This window comes from Equus asinus, chromosome 1 (genome assembly GCF_041296235.1).
Source record: "Equus asinus isolate D_3611 breed Donkey chromosome 1, EquAss-T2T_v2, whole genome shotgun sequence".
Taxonomy (NCBI): domain Eukaryota; kingdom Metazoa; phylum Chordata; class Mammalia; order Perissodactyla; family Equidae; genus Equus; species Equus asinus.
Genome location: NC_091790.1, coordinates 196,053,900 through 196,075,430, shown reverse-complemented (window position 1 = coordinate 196,075,430; position 21,531 = coordinate 196,053,900).

The following is a 21,531-nucleotide window of genomic DNA, read 5'->3' as shown; positions in this document are numbered from 1 at the left end:
AGAGAGGAAAGAAGATGAAAGAGCAGCTGGAAAAGCAAAAGAGTGACATGGGGGACCCAGAAAGAGGAAGATGGCCAGGCCTGAGAGATGCCTTGATTCCTCACCTTGCTGAGGTCTTTTCCTAGACTGCATTGCAACCAGAAGAACCCTAACTAGAACTCTGATTTAGAACCCTAAGTGAGAAAGATGCTGTTTTCTCTCATGTCTTCAAGCCTGGCATATACCTGTCTCCCTGTCTCAAATGCACTTTCTTTTCCTCTCTGCTGCTCAAACACTTTACACCTTTTTAAAGAACAGTTTGAACATCATTCCTACTTGGCTCCCCCAGAGCAAGCTACAACCCACTCTTTACTCACACGGGATTTTTCTCATAGATTTATCTGTTCCTTTCCACTTTAAATTGTAATTTTTTGTTTACTTGTTTCCTGTACTTGATTTTGAGCTCCTCGAGGATAAAGTTTATGTCTGATTTATATTTTTCACCAGTATCTAAGGTAGTTCTTGGCTTACAGCAGTTGCTGAATTGAAACCTGTTAATTGAATACGTTCTTGAAGATCAAATGGGCCTGAGTTTGTTGAACTTGCTGTCTTTTCACATGCTGAGCCAAGGGTTGATAAATATAAAATCTTTCCATGATTGGATCTGAAGCTTGCAAGTTATTTCCCCCAGTAATTTCTTGTCTAAAATGTCTACTAAAAATCTCTAGCAGAAAATTCTCCTCTTCTACCTTTAAACATAATGCTTTCATAGAAAATTTTAAAAAGAACTAAGACGTAAAAAATAAGATTTATTAAACTGAACATGTTTTGTTATTTAATGGCAATTTACCTTTACAAATTAATTATCCAAACAATTAAAATGAGCCACTTAGCATAACTGTCCCAAACATGGGATTTTGAAATGCATATTTAACTGCTACTGTACTGACACAGCTATTTTCATGTACCATGACTTTCTGAATGGCATCAGCAGTTGTGTAAATACATGACACTGGAGTCAAAACTATATTTTGCATAGCTCCCTGAGCCGATACTGTGATACCTGTCACTATATCTGGAACGCCATGGGCATCATATAAACTGCATTTTATAGAGTAAGTTTTTGGCTGCAACCCTTGAGTTATGACTGGATGCCTTCAATAGGGAGTAATAGCTCCTATGCCATAATCCATGTCTTGTCAGAGAGCCAGTAATGAGCCAAATGTGAAACAACTGAATTGAAAGGGTTTTCTTTAATTAAATTTGTTTTTCCTCTTGACATAATATATCCTTTATCCCCACTCCTCACTCCCATTCTCCTCACCTTCTCTACCAGCCAGCAGTCACTCTAATCTGGTCAGTGTCTATTTTCTTGGAAAACACACTGACATTTTGTGGGCAGGTGCTCTTATTTTATTTATACTTTTAAAAATTTTATTTTAAGAGAATAGCAGATTCACATGACTTTGTAAGAAACAATAGAGAAAGATCTCATGGACCCTTAACCCAGTTTCTGCCAAGGGTAACATCTTGCAAAACTGTGGTACAATACCACAACCAGGATATTGACATTGAAAATTAAGATACAGAGCATTTCCATCACCTCCAGGATCCCTCATGTTGTTTTGGATAGTCGTATCTACTTCTGTCATGCCTCTGCTCCTTCCTTAACCCCTAATCTGTTTTCCATTTCTATAATTTTGTCATTTCAAGAATGTTATATAAATGGAATCATATGACATGCAACCTTTTGTGGTTGGCTTTTTTTTTTTTCGCTCAGCTTAATTATCTGGAGATTCATTCAGGTTGTTGTGTGTGTTGATAGTTCATTCCTTTTTTAATTGCTGGACTATCTTCCACAGTATTGATGTACCACGGTTTGTCTAACCAGTCACTGCTGAAAGACATCTGGTTTCCACTTTTTAGCTATTCTAAGTTCAACCACTATAAACATTTGTGTGCAGTCTTTTGTTGTACATAAGTCTTCATCTCTCTAGGTTAAATACCTAGGAGTGAAATTGCTGAATCATATAGCAGTTGCATGTTTAGTGTTTAAAGAAACTGCTAAACTATTTTCTAGAGTGCCTATACCATTTTACCTTCTCGTCAGCAATGTACGAGTGCACCAGTTTCTCCACATCCTCACCTGCATTTGGTGTTGTCCCAACTTTTATTTTAGATATTCTGATAGGTAACTCTGATAGGTGATATCCCATTGTGATTCCATTTTCCCGATACCTAACGATGTTAAACATCTTTTCATGTGCTCTTTTTCTTCCCATCTGTGTATCCTCTTTGATTAAATGCCTTTTCATGTCTTTTGACCATTTTTCTAATTGGATTGTTTATATTTTTAATGTTTGGTTTTGAGACTTCTTATGTATTCTATATAATAGCCTTTTTTGGGTTATGTACCTTGCAAATATATTTTCCTAGTAGCCTGACTTTGACTTTTCATCCTCTTAAAAGAGTCTTTAGCAGAGTAAAAATTTTAAATTTTGATGAAATCCAATTTATCATTTTTCATTTTATAGATTTTGCTTTTAGTGCAAAGTTTGACTCTTTTTGCCTAACCCTAGCCCCTGAAGATTTTCTCCTATTTTTTTTTTCCTATAGATTTTATAGTCTTATGTCTTACATTTAAGTCTATGAAACATTTTGAGTGATTTTTGTATAAGGTATGGGACTTTGGTCAAGATTCCTTTCTTTTTGGTCTGTGAATGTTCAATTGCTCCACCACCATTTGCTGAAAAAATTATTATTCTTTCATTAAATTTCTTCTGCATCTTTGTGGAAAAAACCGGTTAGGCATATTTGTGTGGATCTATTTCTGGGTTCTCTGTTCTGTTCCATTGATCTATGTGTCTATCTCAATGTCAATACCACACAGTCCTGATTACTCTAGCTACATAATAAGTCTTAGAATTGGGTAGACCGATTCCTCCCATTTTTTCATTTCCAAAATTGTTTGAGCTATTCTAATTCCTTTGCTTTTCTATGAAAACTTTAGAATGATCCTATAGATATCTACAAAAAGTCATGCTGGAAATTTGATAGGACTTGTGTTAAACCTGTATATCAATTTGGGGAGAATTGACATCTTTGCTGTGTTGATATTTCCTGTCCATGAACATGTTATATCTTTTTATTTGTTTAAATATTTTTGATTCTTTTCATCAGTGTTGTGTAGTTTTCAGCACACAAGTCTTATACATATTTTGTTTATTTACACTTATGTATTTAATTTTTTAAGAAATCGTACATGGTATTGGATTTTTAATTTCAGTATCTGTGTACTCATTGATAGCATATAAAAATATAATTAATTTTTGTATGTTTATCTTGTATGCTGCAATCTTGTTAAACTCCCTTACTAGTTCTAGGTGGGTTTTGGGGGTAGATTTCTTAGGATTTATACATAGACTATCATGCCATCTGCAAGGAAGGACATTTTTATTGATTCTTTTCTCATATAAATGCCTCCTATTGCGTTTTTGTATTGGGCAGAACTTCTAGTGCTATGTTTAGTAAGAGTGACGAGAATAGACATATTTGCCTTGTTCCCAACCTTAGGAGGAAAGAATTCCATCTCTAACCATTAAATATAATATTAACTGTAGATTTTTTTGAAGTTTCTCTTTATCAAGTTGAGGTAGTTTCCCTCCATTTCTATTTTACAGTGAGTATTTATTATAAATGAGAGTTGAATTTGTCAAGTGCTTTCTCTACACTGATATGATCATGTGGCTTTTCTTCTTTAGTTTGTTAATGTGGTGGGTTACACTGATTGACTTTCGAATACTGAATCAGCCTAGTATCACTGGAATAATCCCCATTTGGTCATGGTGATGATTATTTTTATATATTGCTGAATTCTGTTTGGTAAGATTTTGTTAAATATTTTTGAGCATATATTCATGAGGGATATTGCTTTGTAGTTTTCTTTTTTCATTGTCTTTACTTGGTTTTGTTATTAGGATAATATTAACTTCATGGAATGATCAAGACATATCTCTGGTACATCTATTTTCTGAAAGAGGTTGTGTAGATTTGGTGTTAATTCTTCTCTAAGTATTTGGTAGAATTATCCAATTAAACCATCTGGGCCTGAAGATTTCTTTTTGGAGAGTTTTAAAATTGTGACTTAAATTTCTTTAATAGTAATTGAGTATTCAAATTACCTTTTTCGTATTGAGTGAGTTGTGCTGGTTTGTGCTTTTTGAGAAAGTGTTCTATTTCGTGTAAGTTGTCAAATTTATGTGTGTAAAGGTGTTCTTAATATTTTCTTTTTATCTTTGTGATGTCTTCAGTGTTTAAGTGATATCTCCTGTTTCATTCCTAATGTTAGTAATTTTTATATTCTTTCTTTTTTGTCCACATTGTTAGAAATTTTCCAATTTTATAGATGTTTTCAAAGAACCAGATCTTTGTTTCATTGATTTTCTCTATTGCTTTTTGTTTTCAATTTTATTTGCTTATGTTCTTGGTTTATTATTTTCTTCCTTCTTTTGCTTTTGGCTTATTTTACTTTCCTTTTTCTAGGTTCCTGAGATGGAAGCTTAGATTGTTGATTTGAGACTTTTCTTCTTTTCTGATATATGCATTTTAGTGCTATAAATTTCCCTCTCAGCACTGCTCTAGCTGTGTCTCACAGCTCTGTTCATCTTTTCCTCTCCATTTTCTTTATTGTCCTACCTTCTAGTTTGCTATTTCTTTCCTCTATCACCTCCATTCTGCTGATGAGCTCATCAGATGAGCCTTTTATTTTGGTTGCTTAATTTTTTTATTTCTAAAAAACTGTTTGTTAAATAAATATTAATTAAATAAAAAATTTCAATGGGAAAATATAGTATCTCTAACTACTACTAAATTGTTTAAGCAATATTAGTAATTAAAAGTAATAAATAGAAATAAATAGTATTTTATTTAGAAATAAAATAAAATTTAATTTTATTTCTAAAATACTATATTTCTAAAATGTCCATTTGGTTCTTCTACAGTGTTTTCCAGGTCGAGTTTTTTTGTCAGGAAGCTAGTACCAGTTCTTGTTCTTCTTTGTAGAAAGAAGAAGTTAAATCTAGTTTGTTAATAGAACAGCATGCTATAACATGGATCTGTTTCTTTTAACATCTCTGGGAGATTTTGAAAAAATAAGGTTATATTTAGAGATACAATTGCAATATCATAACTATCAGCAAAGGACCCTTCTGATAGCTGTCCTCTAGTAATCATGCTGAAGAAGTAACACAGAGCTGTCTTCTCAAAAGGATATAGGAGCTTTCAGAGAAGGTAAAGTTGTAAAGTATATTAGATATATACGCTAGGTGATGCTACAGTAACAAACATAATAAAAATATGAGTGGATTAACACACCAAAAATTTCTCACAATGCAGAGTCTACCTCAAGTCCAGGGCAGTTATCTCCTACCTAGATATGGCTTAACATTCTAGGTGCCTTTCTTGTGCATATCCATACAATTACATGTTTTCTTAGTCAGTGTGGTAGGGGAGTAGAACATGGAGTCTCTTAAATGCTACCACTATGATTGATTCATGACATTTCTATCCATATGTGACTGATCAGAGCAAGTCACATGACCATGCCCAAATTCAAGGCTGTGGGAAGAGTATGTATGTGTGTATGTGAGAGAGAGTGAATCGTAATATATATTATGCACTTTGTTTGGCAATTGTATAGATATTACAGTGCATATTACTTTCAATTTACACAACATCCTTGTGAGGTGTTTCTTATCTCCAATTTTACTGAGAAGAGAATGGGAGATCAAAGAGGTTGCATAAATTGTAAAGATAGGATTTGAACCCATCCAAAGTTTTCTGACTTCAAAACTGACGCTTTCTTTTCAACACGTATAGTGATAAACAGCCTATAAATGCTCAATCCAACATCCTCTCTATTAATTCTGACTTGTTTGAGCATCTGCAATAGGCTAGGGCATGAAAAAAAAATCGTGTTAGATGGAGGCAATAGAGTATAGTAGAAGAATTCAGTTTAAAAACTTTTAGTCAGCTCCTTCTATGTACTAGGCACCAGAAAAGCTCATAGTCTAAAAGAGATATTAGCTGATAGATATCACTTAGTAAGTAATATGGTAGAAATTTACAATGGAGTTGAGAAGATCAAGTCATACCAAAGTGTTGAATGGATTATCCACACAGACATAGAAGTTACCTGGAAGGATGGCATAACTTGGAGTGAAAAAGATAATTCTCAGCCAGATGCCAAAGTCCTCAGTGAGTGAGGGGGACTGTTTGGGAGATCAGTAGGTTACAGGGAAGGTTATGAGGAAGTTGAAGAGAAATTTAGTCTATAATCTGTAATAGCTGTGCCAGAGTTTCAACTCCACTTCACTATGCAACATCTTCCAAGTTGCTTTCTTAGTCCAACCTTAAATGATTCTTGCTCTAGCTAGGTAAAATGGCAAAGGACTACAAAATAAATTATCAAAGAATGAGCAATAATAAAGAGCCAGTCCAAATTTTACAAAATAAAAAAGTTTGTTAAAACAAATAAAAAGTGTGTTTGTGTGTGTGTGTGCGTTTTAAGTTATACCAGACTTCACTAGAGAAGAATGAGGTGAAGTTTACAAAAATGTCTTAGGGCTACATAAACCTAAAACTGAACTGAAAACCTATTCTATTTTTTGATACAACACTTGTAATTAAACAAAAATGAAGAACAATACATTTAGCCCAGAAAAATAGGGTTGTATGTTGAAAGTTGATGCTTTGGAAAAAGTAGATTAATAAATAGAGAATGAGGACAGAGAGGGGAAATTTCCTGATTCTCTGAAAGGATCTTCTGCATATGTCTAAGGGGCTATGGGATAATTCCTCAGATTCTTTGTCATTTCCAATTTGATTCAAAACCTATGAGTTTCCAAATGGTAACTGTCATTTTCTTTGGGCAGATGCATAATAGGTGATTTTTATTTCTACCTTTTGGTAATCAGAAAAAGCCCAAATTATTTCTATAAGAAATTGTTTTTCTTTTTTCTTGTTAGGCTCATTAACTACCACCAGTCTAATAAATCTTGGTCCTGGCTTGGATGGTTTTAGACCAATAGAAAGGCAGTAGAGAGAAGGAGTGTTATCGGAGTCAGAAGTTGGGTCAAATGAAGACCCAGATGTGAATGTGAGAAAGAATGTCTAAGGTCTGTAAGAGGTGAGAGAGGGTAGAGAGGTGGGAGGGAATGATTTGTGGTAGCTCCTCTGTAGAGGGAGAAAATAGGTGGCTGGAAAGATGTTTATCAGATAATTTTTATTTTAGCTCCTGCCCAAGGAGAGATGGATGTGTTAGGGAGGGGTAGGGATAAACAGGCTCATGATGTTTATAAGACATTTGTAAATTTGGTTCACAATCACAGTCTTCTTATCTTATGACTCATATTTTTATTATCTGAACTGAAATTTCTTGAACCAAAGCTACTATTGCCTTATATCATTGAACTTTCCATTTGTATCTAAGTGCATTTCCTGAATAATGCTCAATTATTTTCTCGGAAGCTACAGTCAGACATACATAATTTTGCTGTAATATGTGTTTAGCACCCTTTTGGGAAAGCATAACCCCTCCACTGTGAGCTCACTGTTAGGATGTGTAATATATGGTGATAATGATGCTAAAGTCCTTTAGAAATAGTACCGTGGGCTGAAAACTAAATGCTGAGTGAGGAGCTGCTGAGACCTGCCTCTTCAGGAGGTTCTGCGGGTTGCTTGGGATGAGGAAAATTCTTAGTGAGCACTGTATTCTCATTACAGGGTAATTAAATTTCCTGGATATCTAAGAACAACGGTCTACCAGCTCCTTTATTAATTCTCACCCATTTATAATTTCCTGCTGATTTCATTTTCTTCTTTCATCCCAACATCCATAACGTCTTAAAATGGGTTTGAGGCTGGTGTAATCTAAATCTCTAAGTGCTAAATGGAAGATCAAAATGAAATGACATGGTCACTTAGGATTTTTATGACAATGGAAAGAAACTGTCAAGTTTTTTACTTTTAAAGATTTTATTTTTCCTTTTTCTTCTCAAAGCCCCCAGTACATAGTTGTGTATTTTTAGTTGTGGGTTCATTCTAGTTGTGGCGTGTGGGACACCGCCTCATCATGGCTTGATGAGCCGTGCCATGTCTGCCCCCAGGATCCAAACTGGCCAAACCCTGGGCCACCAAAGTGGAGCACGCAAACCCAACCATTCAGCCACGGGGCCGGCCACAACTGGCAAGTTTTTTATGTGTAGGATGTGAGGTGAGGGAGAATGCTGTGATGCAGCATTTCTAGGAGGAGGAAATGACTAAGCAGCAGTTCCAAGGTGAGAGAACCTGTCATGATAAAGAGGGGAAACTGATTTGCTTGATTAGGGGCAGAGATTTTGTTGGTCTGTGGAATGGGAGCACGGATGAGGGATGTTGTTGGATCAGGCGGTGGTAAGGAGACGGTTCTAACAGAGCTTCTGCCAGAGGGAGGCTTGTGAATTTGATTTTAGGATTAATAAGGAACCCAAATCAGTTTTGATGCTGCTGCTATCTACTTGAAGTTACCTAGAGGACTATGGAGGAAGGACGTTTGATGTCTCAGCCTTGGGCTCAAACCACCCATTGTGAGAAAAAGATCCAGGGCCCCAGGGAGAAAATGGAATCGTGTGTTGTGTGTGTGTGTGTGTGTGTGTGTGTGTGTGTGTGTATGCACTGATGGAAGAGTGCTCACTGGGGGGGATTATTATTTCAGAAAAGGAAGAAATATGCAAAGGATGTTCCATCTCAGATGAGATAATTGCTTCCACATAATTCTTTGGGATGGAAGTCCACTAGAACGTAGTGTAGTTAGCCCTATGAAGGGCAGAACACAGAAACTGTACCCCCACTCACGGCCTCATCTCCACCAGCCCCCAATTGTCCAGAATTCCTGAGATAATGCTCAACCATGACATTGACCCACCTATCATGTATTCCCCTCCAAGGAGGCCAGAGATTGACCAAACCATCCCTAAGCAGCCCCAAAGCCAAGATACTCTCCCAGGCAGATTTTTCACCCCCTTGGCTTTGGGACATTTTTCTATTGCTTACACAGTAGGAAGGGGGAAGACATCAGAAACATGATTTTCTTTTCCTATAGCAATGTCCTGCAATTCCCATCTCTCGCCGTTTCTCTTTTATATGGTTTATCCAACCATCCACCAAGCCATAGGAAGTGCGAAAAGCTCAGAATCTGCTTACAGTCAAAACAGCCTAAGGAAAATGTAGGCAGAGTTTACATCAGTTGAGATAAATTACAGCTGCCTCATCTTTACTCAGCAGAACCTGGAAGCAGTAGCCAGTCACTGGTGTACTCCGTGATTTTAGTCTCCCATCAGCGTGATTTGGTGTCCTATTTTTTTCTGCTTAGGACATCTCTATTGCTTTAACTCTCTTTTTCTAGCCTTCTTCTAAATCTGTGAGAAAAATATTTTTTCTGCCAGAGCTGCAAATCCATCTGTGAACTCTGCCCTTGGACTTTTCCTCAAACTTTTGAGCAGCATCTCTTCAGATTCTGGGCACTCAGAACAGCACTTATGTTCTCTTTGCCAAGCATCCTACCTTGGTCAGCACAGACCAGAATCTCTGGTGGGTTTTCTCCCTTTCTTCTCCCGTCCTGTCTTCTGTGTTTTTCTTGCAGGAGGATTATCACAGCACCTCTACTTCACTCAGCTATTCTAGTGTTCTTGGTGATTACTTTCTAAATCCAGTTTCTTTAAACAGTCCTCACCCCTCCGACTTCTCCCCCTCAGTCTGTCTACCACCATTCCTTCAGTCTCGGATGGGCCACTCATAGCTTCTGGACACACATAACATATGTTACAAAACTGCTTACAAAGAATTTGGGGGTTCAAAGCCACCCTCTATTTTTGTTACACTTTATTGTTTGCACTTTAAAGTGATGATGGTTCTGCCCATCACTATATTTAACATGAACTTAACCTAGTATTTGCATTTACAGCAGGAAAAACTTATTTTTCCTATAAATTGGGAAAAAGGATAAGAAGTCTAGAAAAAGAGAGTGACAAATATCTCACAGAAGCATGACTGTTATATTTCCTTTAAATTCTGCCTTCAGATCTTTTCTTCCAAAGCTTAGAGACATGTTCGTGAAACTCCATCCTGGGATCAATCTTTGAGACAGAGGTACTGTGCCTTTTTTTCTCCCAAAATTTTTATGTAAATTCATTATGCAAATAGAAATTCACCCAGTGTGGGATATTTGCCTCACAGGTATATGGGGAACAAACTCTGTAAACCAGATCTTTGAATGGGAAGATCTATTCCATATCAGATGATGGAGAGTTAAAAAAACAAAAAGATGACTAAGAGATCAAGATAAGAGAAACCAAATGGAAAGTGGGAGAGGTTTGAATAGAGGATGGAGAATGAAGAAGAAAAGTCATGGAGAATGGGAAGCCTGGTAGGGAATTCTAATTATCAACAGTCGATGTCAAAGTATGTTCTAATGAAATGCACTTGTTGTTGTAACACAACAAGTTCACTGTTACAGGCAACTCAAAACCATCTCATTGCCTGTGCATAGGATGTGATATCTAAGTGTAACCATACTGTATCTTCTGGATATGTACACAATCTAACAATGGGAAAGGAGGAGTTTCCTCTTTCATTCCTCCAGGAAGATCCAAGGAATCCTGGAATAAGGGAGGAAATATATCAACAGGGATGTAATTGAGGAAAGTTGGAGAAAGAGAAAATGGAGAAAGAGAATTAAGTAGCATGATGGAAAATACGCTCTGTTTTTGTGATATAATGGAGTTGGACATCCCTACATGACCTCTCAGTGGTTATCCCCAATTCTTGGCGTAGGGCTGAGCGTAGTCTACAATCCTTGTTGGGAGGGTCACAAGCACAGAGCGGCTTTTCTGTGGATATGTCTCAGGTCTTTCCTTCACTCTATACCACAGGTCATCTTTCCATTATTGCCTTAGCCCTCATGTCTACACATTCCCTTTCAAAAAATGTTATTAAACTCCCCTTTTGTTGCATGAGCTCAGAGAAATGTATTCCTGTCTCTCCTTAGTTATGTTCTGATTTCTAACACTTGGGAAGTTAAGGAATAATTGGGGAATTCCTTTCAAAAGCTGCAACCCTGGGCATCTGTTTCTTCTCCTTGGGCCTTACCTGCGTAGCAGTTAGTCCAAATAATAAAAGTTAACAAACTGCTTCAATGACAGAGGAGTTTAGTTGAATACGAGGAGATCTGGGGACAAAGAATAAGCTCAGCTTAGTCCTTGAATCCAATGAGACTTGCCTCAGAATTCAGTGGTTAAGACTTTTGTGGTTCCAGCCACTCTTCTCTCCCATCTTCCCAAGACAGACAGCCTCCCTTCATTCAGGTCTCTACTGAATCACTTTCTTCCTGACGACCCACATTACTCTCCACCCCTTAGTTGGCTTTATTTTCACTCTATTTCTTCTTACTATCTGAAATTCTATTATACATTTGATTATTTGCTTGATACCTGTGACCCTCACTAGATTGCTGGCTCTATGCAGGCAGGAATTTGTGTTTTTCACTGACCTGTGTCTGATACCTAAAATAGTACCTGGTTCATGGTCCAGCTCGACAATTCTTTGTTAATTGAAAGAATGCACCTGGCTACCCTTTATAATGATTTTATGAGACTCTTTTTCTGTTTACTATGCTCTAGTTTTAACCTTTTATTTCAGATAAAAATATTTTAAAATTGTATACATAGTATGAAATGAATAAAACTCATAGTTGGGCCTTTTCTTTCCTTTCAGCACACCTTTAATGTGATGTCTGCTTCCTTTTCTACCTCTTTTGATGGATTTTCCTAAAAAAGACCTCTCTACTCTCAAATTATTTCTAGCTTATCTATTCCTTGTTAGATAATGCAGTTCAGAATTTTAAAAATTGTATTTAATTTTGTCCCTTTTCTCTTATATTTGAAGTTGCAACCAGCCAGCTTAAGTTCAGTGGGCTTTGGATTGAGTCTAAAGATGCTCCACTCTTAATACATCTAATGAACCAACTTTGTTTTATTTGATTACATTTATGAGGCATACTGTTTTCTTTATTACAGGAATCATAAATTTTCAGTTTTCCATTTTCACTTTGTAATATTTTCCATTAAAATGCTTAAATAATTGTAGAGACAAAACTGATCTGTTAGGTGGCAGGGGATGCTATGTTGGATACTTGAAATGTCCATAGACAAGCAGATATATGCATTTGCCATGTGAAAGGTGAATTAGGTATGTCAGTGTAGAGTATGTAAGGTCAGGTGCTACAAATACCTAAAGTACACAGATCAAAGATCATCTGTACAGGAGTGACATCAGCATCATGGTGGAGTGAGTTTTTCCCTCTCTCTCTCCCCTCTAAATTACAACTAAACAGACATCCATTAATCAACAGAGGATTCCCCCTACAGCACAACAGGATGCATGAGAGATCCATGCAGGTATACATGTGAAGGTGGGTGGACTGGATCTCTGGGAGGCAGTGAAACTAGAGGAGTGGCCCCCTTCCTCTCCCTGGTGGATCCTCCCATTGCAACCAGTGTGACAGTGAGTCGGGGTGGTGGCAGCCCAGCCACCAAGCAAATACTTGCAGAGTGGCAGTAGCCAAGTCCACAGGAGCACCCACCCTGTCTTGGCAGCCTCACCCACACGAACACTCCCTACTGAGTAGTTGTGGCTCAGACCACATGAAGGCACCCTGCCCATTGGCTGTGGTCTGGCCTGCTTGAATGCAGAATGACAAAGAAGCACAACTACAAACAGATTGGGGGAAGTGGGAGAACAAACAGCCCCTGTCCACCTCCCCCACCAATGACAGCTGGAACTTGCAATGAGAAGCAACAAGAACCACAGCAGAACTGGTGACCCAGCCTGCAGTGTTGGTAACCATGACGTGAGCTCCACCAGCAGTGGGGAATATATATCCCTAAGTGCCCAGGCCCAGACCAGTGAAAGTGACACCAGTGGACCCAGCATCCCTGGCAGGGGTGCAGCCTACACCCAAGACAACCTGGGAAGAGCAGCACATGGGGTGCATGGGACAGCAGTGTCTGCGTTTGCAGACAGCCAGTGGAGCACCACAAGACCCAGGTGACCAGAACCAAAGTAACCAAATCTGTACTCAAATAAGAAAAAGTGATTACTACCACAAATATGCTGACAGAGGACCAATTCATCAAACACCCTGAAGAATTACAGTAACACTGCAGAACAGAAGATAAATGACAACTTTCCAGAAACCAAACCTGAAGTCACAGAATACTACAGTCTAACTGATAGAGAATTCAAAAAAGCTATCATAAAGAAACTCAATGAGTTATAAGAAAACTCAGACAGACAGTACAATGAGCTCAGGAATGAAATGAGTGAGCAGAAGAAATACTACCCCAATGAGATTGAAGCTCTACCAAAATACCAAAGAGAAATTCTGGATAAGAAAAACACAATTAGGGAGATAAATGATAATGTAGAAAGCATAAAAATTAGAGTAAACCTTATGGAGGAGAGAATCAGTCACCTAAAAGATAGAAACCTACAAATGATTCAGGTGGAAGAGGAGAGAATCAGTCACCTAAAAGATAGAAACCTACAAATGATTCAGGTGGAAGAGGAGAGAAAACTAAGTTTCAAAAAAAATGAAGAAATTTTTCAAGAAATATCCAATTCAATTGTGAAAAGTAATGAAGGTTATAGGTATCTCAGAGGGAGAAGAGATGGAGAAAGGAGCAGAGAGCTTGTTCAAAGAAATGATAGCTAAGAACTTACCAAACCTGGGGAAAAAACTGGACATACAAGTACATAAAACTAATAGAACTCTTAATTACATCCATGAAAAAAGACCTTCACCAAGGTTTATAATATCAAAACTATTAAAAGTCAATGACAAAGAAAAAATATTAAGGGCAGTAAGAGAGAAGAAAATAACCTACAATGGAACCCCCATCAGGATTTCAGGGGATTTCTTTTTTTTTTTTTTTTTTTTTAAAGATTTTATTTTTTCATTTTTCTCCCCAAGGCCCCCCGGTATATAGTTGTGTATTCTTCGTTGTGGGTTCTTCTAGTTGTGGCATGTGGGACGCTGCCTCAGAATGGTCTGACGAGCAGTGCCATGTCCGCGCCCAGGATTCGAACTAACGAAACACTGGGCCGCCTGCAGCGGAGCGCACGAACTTAACCACTCGGCCACGGCGCCAGCCCCTCAGGGGATTTCTCAGCAGAAACATTACAGGCTAGGAGAGAATGGAGTGATATATCAAATGATATATAAAAATACTGAAAGAAAAAACTATCAGCCAAGAATACTGCATCCCAGTGAAATTATCCTTCAGATATTACAGAGAAGTAAAAACTTTCCTAGACAAATGAGCTTAAAGAGTTCATCACCACTAGATGTGCCTTACAAGAAATGATGAAGAGAGCCCTCTTACCTAAAACAAAAAGGGAAAGGTTTACAAAGCTTTGAGCAAGCAGATACAAAGACAGACAAAATCAGAAAATATCAGCTCTATGTCACAATAGGTTAGCAAATGCTAAATTATAAAATAAAAAATAAAGGGAAAGAAAGCATCAATAATAAGTATAACTACTTCAGTTTGGTCACAAACTCACAATACATAAGTGAATAATTTGCAACACATGAAAACATAGCAGGGGACAAGGAAAAGGGTGGAATATGCACAGGCTAATGGAGATAAGAGGCTGTCAGAAAAACGGCTTTCTCATCTATGAGATCTTGTATACAAACCTCTTGGTAATCACAAGACAAAAAATCTGAGCAGAGTCACAAATCATAAATAATAGAAAACTGAGAAAGCCATCACAGAAAACCACCAAACTGAAATGGCAGATAGAAATACAAGGAAAAAGAAACAATAGAAATATAGAACAACCAGAAAGCAAAAGATAAAAAACTGCAGTATTGACCCCTTATATGTCAAGAATCACTCTAAATGTAAATGAATTGAATTCACCAGTCAAAAGACACAGAGTGGCTGGATGGATAAATAAACAAGACCCAACAATATGCTGCCTCCAGGAAACACATCTCAGCTCTAGAGAAAAACATAGGCTCAGAATGAAGGGATGGAAGATGATACTTTAAGCAAAAGGGCAAGCAAAAGAAAGCAGATGTAGCCATACTTGTATCAGGTGAAATAGACTTCAAGATGAAAAAGATAATAAGAAACAAAGATGGGTGTTGCATAATGATAAAAGGACACTTGACCAAGAAGATTTAACACTTACTAATATATATGCACCTAACACAGGAGCACCAAAGTATGTAAAGCAACTCTTAACATAACTAAAGGGAGAATTATCAGAAACACAATAGTAGGAGGGGACCTTTACACCCTACTTACATCAATGGATAGATCATCCAGAGAGAAAGTCTAGAAGGAAACAGTGGCCTTAAAGGAAAACACTAGACTAGATGGACTTAATAGACCTATATAGTAGCTTCCAACCAAAAACAGCAGAAGACACATTCTTCTAAAGTGTACATGAAACTTCTCAAAGATAGACCATATGTTGGGAAACAAAACAAGCCTTAATAAATTTAAGAAGATTGATATCATATCAACCATCTTTTCTGACCACAATGCTATGAAACTAGAAATCAGCTACAAGGAAAAAGCTGGGAAAGTCACAAATATTTCAAGACTAAGTAACATGCTACTGAACAAGTGTTTGATCAATGAGAAATAAAAAATATCTAGAGACAAATGAAAATAAAAATACAACTTACCAAAACTTATGGGATGCAGCAAAAGAGATGGTAAGAGGGAAATTTGTAGCAATACAGGCCTATGTCAACAAACAAGAAAAATCTCTAATACGTAAGCTTGTCCTATACATAAAAGAACTGGAAAAAGAAGAACAAACAAAGCCCAAAGTCAGTAGAAAGAAAGAAATAATAAAAATCAAAGCAGAAATAAATGAAATAGAGACTAAAAAAACAATAAAAGGAATCAATGAAACTAAGAGCTGGTTCTTAGAGAAGATAAACAAAATTGACAAACCCTTAGACAGACACCCTAAGAAAAAAAGAAAAAAAGATTCAAATAAATAAAATGAGAAATTAAAGAGGAGAAATTACAACAAACACCGCAGAACTACAAAGCATTCTAAGAGAATACTATGAACAGCTATATGCCAACAAACTGGATAACTTAGAAGAAATGGATAAAATCTTAGACTCATACAACCTCCCAACACTGAATCAAGAAGAAATAAAGAATGTGAATAGACCAATCACAAGTAAAGAGATTGAAACAGAAATCAACAGCCTCCCAAAAAACAAAAATCCAGGACTAGACAGTGTTTTTGATGAATTCTGCCAAACATTCAAAGAAAATTTAATTCCTATCCTTCTCAAACTTTCCTGAAAAATTGAAGAGGATGAGATGATTCCAATTTCTTTTTATGAAACCAACATTACTCTGATACCAAAACCAGACAAAGACAACACAAAAAAGGAAAATTACAGGCCAATATTGCTGATAACATAGATGAAAAATCTTCAACAAAATATTAGCAAATCGAATACAACAATACATTAAAAGGACCATACACCATGATCAAGTGGGATTTATTCCAGTGATGCAGGGTTGGTTCCACACTCACAAATCAATCAATGTGATACACCACATTGATAAAATGAAGAAAAAAATCACATGATCATCTCAATAGATGCTGAGAAATCATTTGACAGGATCCAACATCTGCTTTTGATAAAAACTCTAAACAAAATGGGTATAGAAGGAGAGTATCTCAACATAATAAAGGCCATATATAACAAACCCAGAACCAGCATCATACTCAATGGCAAAAAACTGAAAGCCCTTCATCTGTGAACAGGAACAAGACAAGGCTGCCCACTCTTGCCACTCTTATTCAACATAGTACAAGTTTTGGCTATAGCATTTATGCAAGAAAAAGAGATAACAGTGATCAAAATTGGAAAGAAAGAAGTTAAACTCTCACTGTTTGTGAATGACAGGATTCTATATATAGAATGCCCTAAAGAACACATTAAAAAACTATTAGAATAGTCAATAACTACAGCAAAGTTTCAAGATGCAACATCAATGTACAAAAATCAGTTGCATTTCTATACACTAATAACAAATTAGCAGAAATAGAAGTCAAGAATACAATACCATTTATAATTGCAAAAAAAAGAATAAAATAGATAGAAATAAAATTAATGAATGAGGTGAAAGACTTATAAACCAAAAACTATGAGACATTATTGGAAGAAATTGAAGAAGACATAAGGAAAAGGAAAGATAGTCCACGGTCATGGATTGGAACAGTAAAAATGGTTAAAATGTCCGTATTACCCAAAGAAATCTACAGATTCAACACAATCCTAATCAGAATCCCAATGACATTCTTCACTGAAATAGAACAAAGAATCCTAAAATTTATATGGAACAACAAAAGATGCTGAACAGCCAAAGCTATGCTGAGAAAAAAGAACAAAGCTGGAAGTCTCACACTCCTTGACTTCAAAATATAGTAGGAAGCTATAGTAATCAAAACAACATAGGACTTGTACAAAAACAAACACATAGATCAATGAAACAGAACTGAGAGCCCAGAAATAAAACCACATGTCTGTGGACAGCTAATCTTTGACAAAGGAGCCAAAAACATACAGTGGAGAAAGGAAAGTCTCCTCAATAAACCGTGTTGGGAAAACTGGACAGCTACATGCAAAAGAATGAAAGTAGGCCATTATCTTACATAATACACAAAAATTAAGGCAAAATGGAGTAAAGACTTGAATTTAAGACCTGAAACCATAAAACTCCTAGAAGAAAATACAGGCAGTACACTCTTTGACATTGGTCTTAGCACTATCTTTTCGAATACCAACTCTTTTCAGACAAAGGAAACAAAAGAAAAAATAAACAAATGGGGCTACATCAGACTAAAAAGCTTCTGTAAGGCAAAGGGAACCAGGAACAAAATGAAAAGGCAACTGGGAGTAAATATTTGCAAATCATATATCCTACAAGGGGCTAATTTCCAAACTATACAAAGAACTCACACGACTCAACAACAAAAAAATTGCAACCGTATCAAAAAATGGGTAGAGGATATGCACAGATATTTTTCCAAACAAGACATATACAGGTGGCCAACAGGCACATGAAAAGATGTTCAATGTCACTAATTATCGGGGAAATGTAAATCAGAACTACAACGAGATAGCACCTTACACCTGTCAGAATAGCTATAATGAACAAGACAATAAATAGCAAATGTTGGAGAGGATGTGGAGAAAAGGAAACCCTCGTACACTGCAGCTGAGAATGCAAACTGATGCAGCCACTATGGAAAACAGTACGGAGAGTTCTCAAAAAATTAAAAATAGAAATGCCATGTGATCCAGCTACTACTGGGTATTTATCCAAAGAACATGAAATCAACAATTCAAAGAGATTTATGCATCCCTATGTTCATTGCAGCATTATTCACAATAGCCAATACATGGAAGAAACCAAGTGCCTATCAATGGATAATAGATAAAGAGGATGTGATATATATATATATACACAGAAAGTCTCAATGCTAGGTTATTAGTGATTCCTTTTTTTCTAAAAGACATGTTTTTACTACTTTGGCATCTCTCTAATTCCTAGTTTATAGGAATAATAGAGAGTTGGACCCTGTTTTTCCCTCCAGGGGAAACAGAGATAAGGAGAATTTTTAGCTCCTTGTCTTTGCTCCTGCATTGTCTGTGTCTAAAGCAACTGGTGCCAAAGTCCTTGCCCCCACTCTCCTTCTCCTCACGCCAGAGCCCAGATCTCAGGGCTGTGATGGCTACACTGAGCTCCATGCCTACAGGACACCGGAGAGAGTGAAAGAGCAGTCCCAGTTCCCAGGAGGCCCATGTAGACTATGAGTTGCCTGCCTGCTCCCTGGAGCACACATTTCCCAAAATGAAGATGATGCTGGGATGTGCCCAAGTCCCCAGTGGAGGCAACTGCTCCCCAGGAACCACTGTTGTGCTCCTAGTCAGCCCTGCTGGAGCACACTGTAAGTGCTGAGAAGAGCTGGAGGCTTCCAATTTTTCCATGCATTTTGGTTTCAGATCTTCCATCAGGAGGTGCTGAGTAGCAGGCGGAAGGGGATTCAGAGAGAAGGACCAAGGCAGGGTGAAGCGTCTCCTTCCTGGGGTTGTGTTCTGTTTGCTGCAGACTGCCCCAGGGATCCCTGGTTTGGGAACTGTGCCTGCAGGGAGTTTGAAACTGACCACTTTGCTCCATTCAACCCATTGCACTTGCCTGTTGTCCACTGGATGAAGGCTACCACCACTGAGTCCTGCATTTGGACCTGGGTGGCAATTTGGAGGCTAACATCCGTGAGTCCCTTACCTTCCACTCAGTCTCTGTCATGCCCCCTTCATTGCCTGCATAGCACTTATCAGTTTGCAATTTCAACTTATTTACTGTCTCTTTTTCCAACTTGACTGTAAGGCCTGGGACTATTTTCCTCACTACTGTGTTCCTTGAGCACCAATAGTATCTGGCAATATCAGTCAAATTTTTATGAATGAATGAATGATTCTAGTTGCCTGTGTCCTCTTGCTCACTATGCTATTACTGATTTTGGGGGCAGCAATGAATCACATCATGATAGGATTTCACTCTCTGCATCGGTCTCATCTTGCTTTCCCTCTTGAGAGAAGCTAAGCGTCTTCTGCCCCACCCCACTCCTTTTGCCCCTTCCTCAGAGACCCAGGTTCAGGGGAAGCTCAGCCCAGGTGTCTTCCCGATGTGTCTCTCTCCTCTCTTGGATCCTTCATAGACCCTTGGCTGCCTAGCACCTGGACTTCTTGCCTCATTCCTTGCCTCGAATTCTTGCTGCCATCTGATCTGCTCAGCTCAGTGTGCTGTTTGCCTCTGTATCCTCCCTCTGTCACTTGCCACTTGCAAAGGCTTGTGGATCATAAGGGGATGTTCAGGTACTTTCCCTGCCCACCCTTCTGTCCCATTCCTCACCCCTGTTCTTCCCTTTACTTGAGAAGCTCTGCATGTCCCGGAACACTGATGATCAAAATCACTGCTACAAACAACCAGGGTGATGGAACTGCTCTCGTAGTTCCCTCCATTTCCATTTAATAATTTCCAATTCTCAGAAAGAGAGTCATTTCTGGTTTAGGAAAGTTGTTCCAAAAGTCAAAAAGCATGAGGATAATTCAGTCAGAAGAATTGAGAGGGTTGATGTGGAGAGAGAAACATGCGTAACAAGGAGGGGGGCTTTCAAATGGATTCCAAGTCACTGGAGGGTTATTATACAGGGACAGGTGAGCTCTCTGCTAGTTGACATTTTCACAAGAGATCTGAACTGCAAAACCTACGGCCTGAAGGATTTGGATAGAGATGAACAGCACCTCTTATCAGCGAGTATCCTTATCATGAATGTGTGAGGGAAACTGAGAACACATCAGGGAGTCCAGATGATCAAGCACAGATAATGTGGGGCCCAGTCCAAAGCGTGTGCTAAATGGCCAACCAAAGCCTTGGTCAGTGGACTTCGTGAGAGCTAAGGCTGCACTTGGCCTGTTTTAATGGGAACTGCATTGTCTCCTGCTTGGAAAAGCTGAGTCTTCCCCGGTTAGGGCCATGCCAGACTCCTGGGCCTGAGAGAGGATCTCTTCTGTAGCAAGGGAGGGGAATTTCTCAAGGCCTGCTGCAAAGGCTGCACTGGGGAAAATCTGGTGTGTAGAAGACCCTGATGCAGAGAAAAGTCAATCCTACATTCAAGTTAAACTTTACCTATTTCAGTTTTGCTTGTATTAAACAATCAGTTTTGACAAATAAAGACTTGGGATGTAAAATTATTCAACAAGTATGGCAGGTCCTAAAATGTACTCCAAGAATGTTGTCATGGGTGGTGGGCTCCAGATTGCTGAGCTATGTCAGGGGAGTGGTGGCTCAGTTTTGAAGCAACAGGCAGGGATAGGCATGCACCACAGACAAAGAGCGGGGCACCAGACATCAGTTCTAAGAAGGGAAGCAACATCTTAAATAGGAGATAAAAATCTAAAAGTGAAAAGTCCAGTAGACTGGAAGCAGGAAGACGAGCTGGGTGGCAGTGAGGGTGTAGTAATGGGGGCTGTGCTGGAGGCCTGTAGAGATTGGCTCCAGCTAGGGTGGGAGAGGCAAGCCTGCTGCACTGCATGGAGGATTCCTGACTCCAGGGTCAGCCCCGGATCAACTCTTTATCCTCTGATTCCAGGACCTCAAATATTTTAGACTGTGGGACCTTAGGACGTGATGTCACACAAACCTGTCAGGTAAGAAATATATTGCTCTCTGGGTAGCAGCGATGGTAAATAAAACATAAAATAGGTCCATGGGTTGAATTCCTCATTCTTGTTCAGGCGTTTATAACACCTGCAGAATGTGATACACATCAATAGGGGGCCGGGGAGGGTGAGATCACAGTCAAGGAAGTGGTAAGTGGGGGAGCAGCAGCCTCCCAGGG